Source organism: Tupaia chinensis, unplaced genomic scaffold (assembly GCF_000334495.1).
Source record: "Tupaia chinensis unplaced genomic scaffold, TupChi_1.0 Scaffold000569_1, whole genome shotgun sequence".
NCBI classification, from domain to species: Eukaryota; Metazoa; Chordata; class Mammalia; order Scandentia; family Tupaiidae; genus Tupaia; species Tupaia belangeri.
The window spans coordinates 3,004,642-3,018,353 of NW_006160083.1; the positions used below are offsets into that span (position 1 = coordinate 3,004,642).

General features: G+C 40.1%; 1 long non-coding RNA gene across 1 annotated transcript; it reads left to right on the forward strand.

Annotated features, from left to right (window-relative positions):
• The first annotated feature begins 3,068 nt into the window (after positions 1–3,068).
• LOC106735909 (uncharacterized) lies at positions 3,069–5,547 on the forward strand. Its single transcript, XR_001371089.1, has 2 exons — positions 3,069–3,198; positions 3,574–5,547. It is a non-coding gene; the product is annotated as an uncharacterized LOC106735909 (long non-coding RNA).
• The last annotated feature ends 8,165 nt before the right edge of the window (positions 5,548–13,712 follow it).

Consider the following 13,712-nt stretch of genomic DNA (forward strand, 5'->3'; position numbering starts at 1 on the left):
TGTTTTTAATTTTCATCTCCCAGAATGTGGACTTGAAACTTTGTTCCTGCTTAAAAGCTGTTGCATTTAATGTTTCCTTTGCTTGGGAAACCCCTTCTGTAGACAGATAGGATCAGTTCCTCCTTATCCTTCAGTGTTATCTTCTCACAGAAGTCCTCCCTGAACCTCCAATATAGTAAGATCTGAGCCTCCTGACTGGCTATCCATCATCTGTTATTTTCCCCTCAACTCAAACATTCCATATATAATAGGTGTTCATTAGTTTACCAGTGCACTCACCACTAGAATTGAAACTTCCTAAGAACATATTATTGAGTCTGCTTGTATTCTAGTGGTTGCAGGTGCTGGATCCCATAGGCCCTACTGCCGAATTCCAATACTGGCTTGAAAATGGAAAAAAAACAGGCTAGGCCTGTGTGTGCATGGTTCCAATCACTATAGGTTGGAGAAATGGAGAAGGATTTGTGTGACCATGCCCTAGTAGGGATGCTTTCTTTCTCTATGCATCTCTTTGGTTAGTGCAGGCATCTTCTGGTATAAAAACCAAAAAACAGATATTTTGCTTCTGACTTGCTGCTGTCTCCTCAGCAGCTGTCCTCAGTAACTAGAACTGCCTGACACAGGTACTCAGTAAGTATTTTAAGTACTGACAGACAAATGGATGAAATAACCACTCCTCCACTGAAATTTCATGTTTACTTCAGTGAGCTTTGTCTTTAGTTGATAGGACCTTTGGTTTCATTTTACAGAGAAACTTTTAGAATTTTTGCTATGGGTTGCATGTGAGTGCCAGAAATACAGAGAGACAGTAAGAAACCACCCCCCAGGGGATTTGGCCATACTGCAATCTGTTCTCCATCCTTCTCTCAGGATTTTGGGCACGCATGCATGCAGGTCTGGCATGAGTTTAAAGCTGCCAGGTCCGGACTCAACCGTGGTTGACTATGTGGCGACATAACCACTACACCACGTGCTGGTCCACCAAACCCAGCTCTTTCAACTTTAAGATGACTTTTTTAGGGCATTGTCTGCCTTAGCTATGAACCAAGGAGTACTTGGAAAATTTTCTTTCAGTTCTTAGAACAGCAACTAAGAATATGAGGGAACTTCAAAAGTTCATGGAGAAATAGAATTAAAGTATGAGTTTGTTTTGGTGCAAATGATTCTGAGATTTGTGGCATAGTTTTTCCATAGTACACATTTTCATAACTTTTGGAAGACCTCACATATATCACAGATACTTAAAGGTTATCTCTACAGGCTGTGATAATGTATTTTGTCATTCTGAAGAGATGCTTACTCTCTACTTAAAAATCTGCAATAGTTTCCCTGCTCATGATCATGCACCTGTGATCCTTTCTGTGAGACTCCTGGGCAATGAGGAGGACTCTGGCAGTTGGATGGTACATGTATTAGTACAACTTTTGCACTTATTAGGAAAGTTCGGGCACTTTCTGGAGCAAGGTACTGATTTTCTACCATGCAAATTATTGTAACCTGTTAAGTAACATTCAGGCCATCATGAGACTTTTCATAAATGTGTGCTCAAGTTCATGTTACCTAACCCCTGGAGTGACTCTTGTACTGATGTGCTACAATATATTATCCCCTTAGCCTCATATAATCTTCTGTAATTGATCTCTTAGCATCATTATTTAGAAAGCATTGTGTTATTTAGCTATATATTCTATACGTATTTATTTGTTGAACATCTGTAAGATGTAGTCTGTCCTCAATAGCCAATCTTGAAAGGCCCTTAAGGTATACTCAAAAATCTAGAGGGTGTTGGGCCAGTTGGTGGCACAGTGGTTGAGGTGGTTTGATCCCACATGGCTGATGGTATGGTTCAAGTCCCAGACTTGGCAACTTGAAAAATATGCCATGTATGCATGCATGCAAGCATGCATGCCCAAAATCCCAAGAGGGGATTGGAGGAGAAGGCATTATGGTGTAGCCATCCCCCCACAATGGGGTTACTGTCTCTGCCTCCCTCTCTCTCTGGTGGATACACGTGCCTTATAGCAGATAATAATGAAAAAGTCAGAAGATGATGACTGATGGCTTAAAAATGGCTAATATTTATTGAGGCTTATTCTGTCCCAGACATGCTGTATGAAACACCTAAAAATGAATAATTAAAAAAAATACCTTGAAGGTTATGAGGATGCTGGAGAAGAAGAGAGAAAGTACTATAAACTAGAATAGTCTAGGCAGCATTTTCAGAAGACTGAGGTGGACTTTGAAAAATGAGTGGGAGGGGCCAGCAGATGGCATAGTGGTTATGTCGCTAGACTCCCATGTGGCCCACTGGGATTTGAGTCCCGGACTTGATGGCTTCAGAATCATACCTGGTGTGTATATGCTCAAGATCCTGGGAGAATAGAGGAGAAGGATTGTGGCATGGCCGTCCTCCCGGGGGGTGATTTCCCTCTCACTGTCTCTGTCTCTCTCTCTCTCTCCAGAGAGTGCACATGCCCTAGGCAAAAACCTCTCAAAGATTGAAAAAAAAACAGTGAGTGGGATTTGGAAGTCTGTTTTTCTGATTAGGTGTGTAAAGTGGCAGGATAATGTGACATACATTGTTTTGGGTGAAGGAAACAGTGTTCACAATGATGGATGATGTGTGCACGAGAGTACATTGGGAGTGAGACTTAGTGGAAAGGAAGCATTGAGGAGAATGTCTTCTTATTTTCCCCAGTCCTGAAGATTCCATTTGTGGTACCAGAGAATTTCAAAATGGAGAGTTGTGGGGAGCCAAAGAGGAGACGTGAGGAATGTGCAGGACATGACCACCAGAATAAGACCAGGGTCTTTATCCGGACCTGGCCTTGGGTGGCTGGATTGTTATGAGCAGAATGTCTTGGGATTGTTTTGAACCGAATGTTCCAAAGTATTGTTATAACAACCTGATAAATCCAGTAAGGACTTAAAACCTTACATCACAGAAGTCTCTGGAGTGTGTATAAATACTAGCAATAAAGTTCATTCGGTGCTGACCAGTATTGACTGGCAGTCCTCCCATTTCTATCCTGTCTTCTTTCCTGTCTTTAATCCTCACCCCCAACTCAGGAACTGTTCGCTGTTGGTGGGACCAGCAGAGTGGCGCCCAAACAAGGACCTGAGTACCTGGGATGCTGGTGAAGGACACTGCAAAGAGTAAAGGGAGACCATGTTCATCTTAAAAGTGAAAGTGTTGCGGTGAGTAGTTATGGGAGTAATTATAGGACGGGGCAATAGTCATCAGCTTTTTGTACATACGCTTAAATGCTGAGTACATGAGGCTTGCGGGTAGGACAGCAGCAGCTTTCAAAATTTTTAGAATTTATTGAACAAGTTCGTCCTTGGTTTCCTGAGGAGGGTACAGTCCATATGGATACCTGGAAAAAGGTAGGGCAACGGCTTTGGGATTATTACGATGTCCATGGTCTGGAAAAGGTGTCCCTGGCTGCTTTTAGTTTATAGGCTTTAATTAGAGATGTTTCGGATTTTCGTCATGAGCGGAAGAGGATTCTTCCCACCGCGGATAAAGACTCTCCCCCTGTTGGAATTTCTCCCTCTGCTCCTCCCTTTCAGGAGAAGTTGATAGGAGATTTTCCCTCGCCCCCTGAATTGGAAGATGAAGAGTTAACCCCCGAGGAGTCAGAAACAGACATCCTGTAATAGCTCTGAGTCAGGAAAAGACATCTGTCCCTATTTCACCGGAGCTATCACAATTACAGATAATCCCCTGGCTGATGTTGGTTCCCGTCTCATAACTTTTACACACTTAGAACAAGCTGAATATTCTCATCCCCTGATACCACATAATTATTTAAAACATGCCCTATTTGTACTTAATTTTTAAAATGTGGACAAACAAGGATCTAGCACAACTGAACAATTTTGGCATTCCAAAACACAATCTCATTATACTGCAGTCATTTGGAAAGATCCCTTAACGGGTTCATGGAATGGGCCTGACCCTGTGTTGATATGGGGTCGAGGAGATGTTTGTGTTTTTTCGCAGGACAATGATGGAGCTTGCTGGCTTCCAGAACGTTTGGTGCAGTTTATGGACACTCAGAAAGACCAGGAGGATGTTGTGCCTATGGATCTGCCTGAAGATGGTGACACTCATTGCAACAAAAATCTACTGGGCAGGAATATTTCCGGAGGGAATCAGACGGTTCATATGATGGCTCCTCGACCAGAAAACAACTCTGTTAACATCACACAACCCCAATATCTTCCCCCTTGTGCCAAAGAAAATTGCCTGGACAATTGGACCTTATTATGGAAAGAAAGATATAGGTATAAAGGTGTATTTGTGGTAGAAAATGTTAAAAAGAAAGAGAACGTTTCAATATTGAAGGAATTTTGTATGCTAAAATTTTTGTCCTAAAGTAAGATGACTAGATTATTTCCAGAATGAAAAAAGGTAAAACAGGACAAATAATCAAGGAATAAACCATGTTACAATAGGTTTGAGTTATGCTGGAGAAGGTCTGAGAAAGAATTGTAAAGAATTAGAAAGATTTCATGAAAAGATGTATATATAACAGATAGTATCTGAGGTGGCCATAAAATGGACCACACTATTCAGTCTAACTAGACCCAAGGAGGTCTCACTCTCATCACAGTCCAACCCAGTAATAGATAAGAGCTCCAAAACAACGGGTCCAGAAATTGACGACTCCATTCATGCTACGGCTGAGAGCACTGGCATTGATTTAATTCTTTAAGTGCACTGGGAAAGGTCTCTCTAGTAAATAGTCAGCTATCAGGATCTCTAAAAACTGGGTATGCTTAAAATTTAAAATTTACAAACCACGGACAGTACAAACAGCTGGTTTTGTGGATAATGTAACAAAAAATATTTCCATAGCTTTACACACTCAAACTATTGATGAAAAAGTCTAACACAAATTGGATGCCCTTTGTGATACTATCATACATCTGGGAAACCGGGTTGATGGGTTGCATGTGCGCTCTTCTGTTTGATGTCACATGTTGTATCAATGGATTTGTGTCACCCCCTAAGATCTATAATGAAAGCCAACATGATTGGGAAAAGGTCAAAAAAACATAAGGTGTCTGGTGCGGGGCCAATGAAATAATAATGGATATTCTTATACTCCATCGAGAGATCTTGGAGATAGAAAAGACACGTTCCTCTCCTTTTAATGCTGCACAAGAGACAAATAAATTGCTACAGCAATTGTATGGTCTCCTACCACATTGACCTCTTGGCAACAGTGGTTAATGCCTGCTGTTATGGTATTGGTCTTGTGTTGCTTTGTTGTGCCCCCTGCCTTGTGCGAATACTCGGGCGCTCCTTTCTTGGAGTTTGCTCCAAAATTCATCAATTAAAACTTCAAGCCAAGGCATTAGATACAGAGGCTGATAGACAGTGACGGGGAAGATCCTTGGGATGTTTCTCAACCTAAGTCAGGGGGTGCATACAAATATGCATTACCCGATGACGGGTAAGAGAAAATGTCACCAAGGACAACCTAAGACAGGAACAGCCTACTGCCCGTCAGAAGTGGTGGATCATTTAATAAAAAAGGGGGTGATGTGGGGAGCCAAAGAGGAGACGTGAGGAATGTGCAGGACGTGACCACCAGAATAAGACCAGTGTCTTTATCCGGACCTGGCCTTGGGTGGCTGGATTATTATGAGCAGAATGTCTTGGGATTGTTTTGAACCAAATGTTCCGAAGTACTGTTATAACAACCTGATAAATTCAGTAAGGTCTTAAAACCTTACATCACAGAAGTCTCTGGAGTATGTATAAATACTAGCAATAAAGTACATTCAATGCTGACTAGTATTGACTGGCAGTCCTCCCGTTTCTATCCTGTCTTCTTGTCTGTCTTTAATCCTCACCCCTCCCCCTCAACTCAGGAACTGTTCGCCGTCGGTGGGACTGACAGAGAGTAGCAATAATAGAGAAAATTGTATAAAGTAAGGTTGTTGAGAGTAGAAATGAAGATGGAAAAAGAAAATTTGAAGCTGAAAAAGGAAGAATAAGCTTTAATGCGTAAGAATTAAAATAATTTTTTAACTATTTCAAAGACTCACTTTACTCACAGTAAATTCTATTACAGTTTGTATAGAAACCATCATTTTAGGCCTCCCCTTTAAGTTAACTCTGAGTAGACAAGTACTGAGAAAATAAAACTCGGGACCAGCAGTTAGTGTAATGGCTATGTCGCTGGCCTCCCATGTAGTCGACTACAGTTCAAGTCCCAGACCCAGTGGCTTAAACTCACACTGGGTGCATGTGCGTGTGTGCCCAAGATCCTGGGAGGAGAATGGAGGAGAAGGGATTGCAGCATGGCCATCCCCCCAGGGGGTGATTTCTTGCTTTCTGTCTCTCTGTTTTTCTGGCAAGCACACGTGCCCTATAGCAAAAACCTCTAAAAAATAAATAAAAATAAAAGCTCATGTCTGAAATTGAGTTCTTCCGATTTCAGGAAATCCCAGAAGAAATTTTGTAAAGTGGGTTCAATTGCCTATATTCTCCTTTCCTTTGCTTTGAAATAAAAATCATTAGAATTTTACCTTGTTTCATACTTGGAGTCTGTCCATTTTACTAAGGAAAAAATTTTGTAATCAAAATATATCTGCTTTAAATTGGCACTTGATGGATTTTGACCAGAAAGAATTTATAACCAGATACCTCTTCAGGAGCTGCTGTTAGTGAGCCAGGTACGAATCTAGGTCCAATCAGATCAAACGCTGCAATAGAGGAATCATTATCACAGCTGGTGCCTGTGTTGTAGACGTTCTTCTCTGAGAGAACAAGGGCTTGTTGCTAAAACTGTGCTCAGTCTCCAGTGAGATTTGCATATGCCTCTTCCTACCTTGGGAGAACAAACTGAAACCTTACTCGTTCTAAATTCACTTGAAGAAACTTTAGAATTTTAAAATGGAAAGCACACACGATAATTCTTAGGAAATTATTTGTATGTTGTATGCATAGTAAATAAACATGTATAGTTTTACTTTTCCAGTTTCAGTAATTTAAAGCTCACGTGCCTCTTTTATCTTACACCATCCTTCCAGCTGTGTATAGTGGTATTTTTTTTTTAAAGAGATTTTTTTGCCTTTGAACATGTGTACTTGCCAGAGACAGAGACAGTGAGAGGAAAAGTGAGAAATCTCCCCTGGGGGTGGCGAGATGGCTACACTGCAATCTCTTCTCCATTTTCCTCCCAGGATTTTGAACATGGATGCACATGCACTCGGTGTTATTTTCTAACCACCAGGTCAGGGAGTTGAACTCTGTTCAGCCATGTAGGAGTCCAGCAACATAACTATTACACCATCTGTTGGCTCCCCAACCGTGTCTAGTTTTAAAAACTATGTTTTTGCAATTCTGTGCCCTTGGTTAACCAGTGACTTGCAATATATTCACTAGTCTGTCTATGACTGTTGAACCCAGACTTTTTCCTTCATAGTAGACATTTGCTTGTTGTGACCATCCTGCCTGCTTAGTAGTCCACTATTGAGCAAGCTATTAAAAATCTTCTTAAAAGGGGGCCGGCAGGTGGCATGGTGGTTAAAGGCGCTGGATTCCCACATGGCCGACCGTGGTTCAATTCCTGGACCTGGCGGCTTGCTTTCTCACTCTCTCTCCCTCTCTCTCTCTCTCTCTCTCTGTCCCTCTCTGGTCAAATTGAAATAAACAAATGAATAAATAATAAATAAAAAGTTAAATAAAATTATAAAAAAAATCTTAAATGTATACTTGGTAAACATTGTATTCTGCCATTCCCTTTTGTAATGCACTGCAGTTGTGTTTACTGTGTGTTTATTGGAAACATTCAAGGTTTTTTTTTTTTTTTTTTGGGGGGGTTTTTCTGGTGCGTGTGCTCGCCAGACAGACAGAGAGAGACATGGAGACAGAAAGCAAGAAATCACTCCCCAGAGGGGATGGTCACGGCACAATCCCTTCTCCATTCTCCTCTCGGGATCTTGGGCACACACGCACACGCACCCGGAGTGAGTTTTAAGCCACCGGGTCTGGGATGCGAACCATGGTCGACTACATGGGAGTCCAGCGACATAGCCATTACGCTAACTACTGGTTCCCACATTCAAGGGTTTTTGTACTAGTCAGTTTTCCATCATTATTGTTTGCTATATGATCCATTTGAAAACTTTCATGTCATTTCCTATGAAAGAGGAAGAGTTGCAGTTTTACTGGGTGGCAAACTTTGTTTTGGAATTAATGATGTGAAACATATTGTCAGACGAGGCTATTATGGTTCCATGCATTCAATACAGTTAATTTAAAACAAAGCAAAATATAAACTTGTATCTTTCATTTGTGAACAGCATGAAGAAAATATTTTACCTAGTTTTAGAAAACTTCATGTGAATACATTTTTTCATTTGCTGGGGTATCAAGTCTTACTTTCAAATCTGTTTTTATTTAACTCTTAAATATCCCTTTTATATTGCTTTTCAGAAATAACTTTTTTAAATTGAAAACTGAATATTTTTACTAATGATTCTTCCATACTGTCTCTTTCCTCAAACTTGGGTACCAATGCCACTTTTAACATAAAAATATTAAAAAATTTATTAAATATATATACTTAGCTAATTTTCTTAGTCATATTTTTAGATGTTTAAAAAAAAGAAATCATACCTATTTTATTTGGCTCTCCTTTTCTTAGACTCTGAGAAAAAAAATACATATTGGAGGCCATATAAATAGACTATAAGTTAACTTTAAATTTTTATGTATTTCCTTATGTCCAAATATGTATTACATGGCTCATTGAGTTATTTATGCAATAAAAAAGAGTTTTAGATTAAATATGAGTTTTCAATTTTTAGTCAATTTAAAATATTTGCCCCAGGTTAAAATGTTAACAATAATTTGAAGAGTTGCTTAAATTAAGTTACCCTTTCACAGTTGTCCAAAAAACATTTGTTTGATGTGAAATAAGAATTGAGCATGTTGGCTTAAATGCCTGCAGTTTTTAAGAGGTGTAGCAGAGGGGAAAAGAAATGGATTCATTTTAACTCTAGATGGCACTTAAACACAACTAACAAAGACCAACTTTTTTGAAATACAGAAACACAAAAATAGTAAAACACAAGCACATACACACATTCTGTTCTACCATCCAGTTAATTATATTCTGAAAATGATGTCTCGGATTGATATTACTAAACAAACATGTATAAAATGTAATTACACACAAGCGAAATAAATAGTGGAGGCCTGTAATTGCAAATTTTTTTTTAAAAGCTGGTAATATGGCATACATCCGTGCAATGGTTTATATTGCTTGTATTTTATTTTGTCATTTTTACTAACATTTAGTTCAGTGTAGTTTCATTTTATGTACAATTATTTACCAGTAGCAATTTAAACCATATGCCATTGGGAAAGCTATTACGTAGTTAATGTTTTGAGATATTTAAATAGAAGCAAAGCCCATTTTCATAGAGAAATGCGTTTGATTGAAGTCCACTCTATCTGACATAGATAACCATGCATATATTGGGCTGTCAGAAAAGTCATGACATAGTTTTTCTATGCAAACATGCATCGTGACTTTTTCTACATCCCAACATATTTGACATTATGTTTTCTTTTCCTTTGCATTTTAAAAAACTAATTTTTAAAGTTTTTTTTTTTTTTTTCTGAAGGCAGAATTTAGCATAGTGGTTAAGGTGCTGGACTTTCACATGTCCAAATTGCCGTTTGAGTCCTGGACCTTGTGACTTGCTTTCTTACTTTCTCCCCTCTCTCTGTCTCTCTCTGGTGAGAACACATGCCCAGTGGCAAACTTAAAAAAAATAATAATAAGGGCCAGCAGGTGGCATGGTGGTTGAGGTGCTGGGCTCTAAACTGCTAACTGCAGTCTGAGTCCTGGACCTGGGGGCTTGCTTTCTCACTTTACCTCTATCTGTCTGTCTGTCTCTGGTGAGTTTGTGTGCCCTGTAGCAAATTGGAAAACAATAATAAATAAAATTAAATCTTTAAAAACAAAAATGATATTTTGCCATAGGGCATGTGTGTTTGCCAGAGAGACAGAGGCAGGGAGAGAGGGAAAGTGAGAAATCACCCCCAAAGAGGATGGCTATATTTCAGTCTCTTATCTTCTATTTTCCTCTTAGGATTTAGGCACACACAGGGCACTGGTGTGATTTTCAAACCAGTAGATCCAGGACTTGAACCATCGTCAGCCACATTGGAGTCCAGCACCTTAACCACCATGCCTAATGGTAGTCCCTAAAAATATTTTTTTTACATATAAGTAATGCGCAATGTTAGCTTGTTTTCTAGGGTACTGCTTCTGATGATGTTCCTAAGTGAAAAGTTTGCCAGGTGATACTTTTTGCTCTGAAAGTCAGCTCTTTGAGTGACTGTTTCCATTGACTTTTCTAGTGCGACTATTGTTTATAATTACTGAGCATTATGGTATCTAGCAATTAGTGCTCAAAGAAGTTAAAGTAGACCTAAAGAATTGCATTTGAATTATCAGGTGGCTCAGGAAAGGAAAGAATGCGATATCTTTAAAAAAAATTACATATTTTCTAGAAAATAACCTGAATCCTAATGGGAGGACTTATTTGCTTCGATTATCATTTCCTGTATTTGACAATTTGTGCTGAGTCTCTTTCTAAATGTTGGATTATTGCATAGATAGAAGCTGATGCCCAGGGCAAAGGGCCTTGCTGTCCCTTTCCTGTAAGCCTAGTGGAGTTGTAAGGAATGTAGCTCTCGGGACCAGCAGTTAGCATAATGGCTATGTCGCTGGACTCCCACGTAGTCGGCCGTGGTTTGAGTCCCAGACCTGGTCGCTTAAACCCACGCCGGGTGCGCGTGCGTGCATGCCCAAGATCCCAAGAGGAGAATGGAGGAGAAGGGATTGCAGCATGGCCATCCCCCAGCACCTTAACCACCATGCCTAATGGTAGTCCCTAAAAATATTTTTTTTACATATAAGTAATGCGCAATGTTAGCTTGTTTTCTAGGATACTGTTTCTGATGATGTTCCTAAATGAAAAGTTTGCCAGGTGATACTTTTTGCTCTGAAAGTCAGCTCTTTGAGTGACTGTTTCCATTGACTTTTCTAGTGCGACTATTGTTTATAATTACTGAGCATTATGGTATCTAGCAATTAGTGCTCAAAGAAGTTAAAGTAGACCTAAAGAATTGCATTTGAATTATCAGGTGGCTCAGGAAAGGAAAGAATGCGATATCTTTAAAAAAAAATTACATATTTTCTAGAAAATAACTGAATCCTAATGGGAGGACTTATTTGCTTCGATTATCATTTCCTGTATTTGACAATTTGTGCTGAGTCTCTTTCTAAATGTTGGATTATTGCATAGATAGAAGCTGATGCCCAGGGCAAAGGGCCTTGCTGTCCCTTTCCTGTAAGCCTAGTGGAGTTGTAAGGAATGTAGCTCTCGGGACCAGCAGTTAGCATAATGGCTATGTCGCTGGACTCCCACGTAGTCGGCCGTGGTTTGAGTCCCAGACCTGGTCGCTTCAACTCACGCCGGGTGCGCGTGCGTGCATGCCCAAGATCCCAAGAGGAGAATGGAGGAGAAGGGACTGCAGCATGGCCATCCCCCCTGGGGGGGATTTCTCGCTTTCTGTCTCTCTGTCTCTGTCTGTCTGGCGAGCGCACGTGCCCTGCAGCAAAAACCTCTCCAAAAAAAAAAAAAAAGGAATGTAGCTCTCAGGCACAAAGGTGTAGGGAGATGCAGGTCAGCCTACTGGAATCTAGGGTCCCTCTGGGATTTTTTGCCTTATAAACAATTTGCTAGAGGGTGCCTGTACTTGTGCGCCAGAGATGAGGCTGTGAGGGGAGGTGTGGAGTGATAAAGCACCCTCTTGACATATTCCTTTCACTTTCTCCTTTGGGGGTTTTGGGCATGCACGCACATGTTCCTGGTGTGTTTTTCAACCTTCCAGGTCCCAGACTCAACTGTGCGGTTAGTCACGCCACCATCTAGCCCCCAGTACCTCTGTGAACACCTCAGATCTTGGAATGGCTTTTGCCTTTTGGATTGGTTGCCAAATAAATATGTAACAAAATCTTCAAAAGATGTGGTCATGGGGCCACCAGGTGGCGTGGTGGTTCAGGGCACTGAACTCCCTACATGGCTGACCTTGGTTTGTTGTGGACTTGGTGGGTTGGTTTCTCACTTTCCATCTCTCTTCTCTCTCTCTCTCTCTCTCTCTCTCTCTCACTCTGTCCCTATCTGACCAAATTAAAATAAATAAGATACATAAAGTTAAAATAATTCTTAAAAAAAAAGAGATGTGGTCATATTGTACAGTGCTCCTGTACCCTTGGATTTATTTCCTTGGGCTCAAATTCCTAATTGCAAGTGTTAGTTCATAATTGGTTCTTGATAAATTTCTGTTGAATACATTTAAATTGGCAAAAGTGATGCTTTGCTGCTTTTTTTTTTTTTTTAAAGTCCCATTAATAGTCCCATATTGCTCAAAAACCTAAGTGAAAGAATTTATCCATTTATTTTGGAGAAGCTTCTGTAAGAATTTAATTTTTTTAGAATTTTTCGATTTAATTTTTTATTATTTTTCAGTTTGACGAGAGAGAGAGAGAGAGAAAGTGAGAAATAAAGCCACCAGGTCCGAAACTCGAACTGCAGTCAGCCATGTGGGAGTCTAGCTCCTTAATCACCACACCACCTGCTGGCCCCTCCACAAGTATTTTATAACAGTAAATCAAACTGCTACTCATCTCTGACAGTTGGTTAACTTGGGAGGAGTGAAAGGTGCCAGAGCTGGCAATTGTCCCTTTTTTCTTTGTTAAAGTACTTTTCTTCCATGAATGAAAGAGACAGACCAGCCCCAGATCATAGACATGTGCATGCCGGGCATACTCTAGACCTCCGTCTTGAACTAGGAACCTTCCTGTGTGGGACTCCGTCACAGAGGGTCATGGCTTACTGCTGTACCACACTGTCTGGCTCTCTTGCTTTTCAAGTGAAGACCTAAACCTGGATTATTTTGTGAAATCATTTTATTTTTCAATGTTAGCACCTAACTCAAAAAAACTACAAAGTGGGACCAGCAGATGACATAATGGCTACATCACTGGACTCCCATGCCTTGTAATCGACTGTGGTTCGAGTCTCAGACCCAGTGGCTTAAACTCACGCCTGACGCGTGTGCATGCGTGCCCAAGATCCCGAGAGCAGAACGGGGGAGAAGGGATTGCAGCGTGGCCATCCCCCCGGGGGGTGATTTCTCGCTTTCTCTCTCTCTGTCTCTGTCTGTCTTTCTGGCGAGTGCATGTGCCCTATAGCAAAAACCTCTTCAAAAACAAATAAACAAAAGCAAAAAAGGTTAAACATATACTGATAGAATGACAATTTATAATCTTTATAGCACCCTCATTGTTTTAAGAGCTCATTTGAAAAAAAAAAGATAACATGTTAAATTGATCACTGAAATTTGTTTTAGTTATGGCTGTAATCTAGTAATACTACGTTGAAATTATATTTTAATTATATTAAAATCAGATTTGGGGATCTTTCTAAAAGTCTTCAATTTCACATCTGCCGTCTGTGTCTGTGTAATAACTATGGATATCTGATTCAATACTTTGATTTTGATTCTTCCAAATTTCTTTGTCAAAAAATTTTAGGTTTCTGGATACCTGCTATAAGTACTGTGTGCTACCTGCTTTTTTTTTTTTTTGAAAAATTTTTTCCACAGG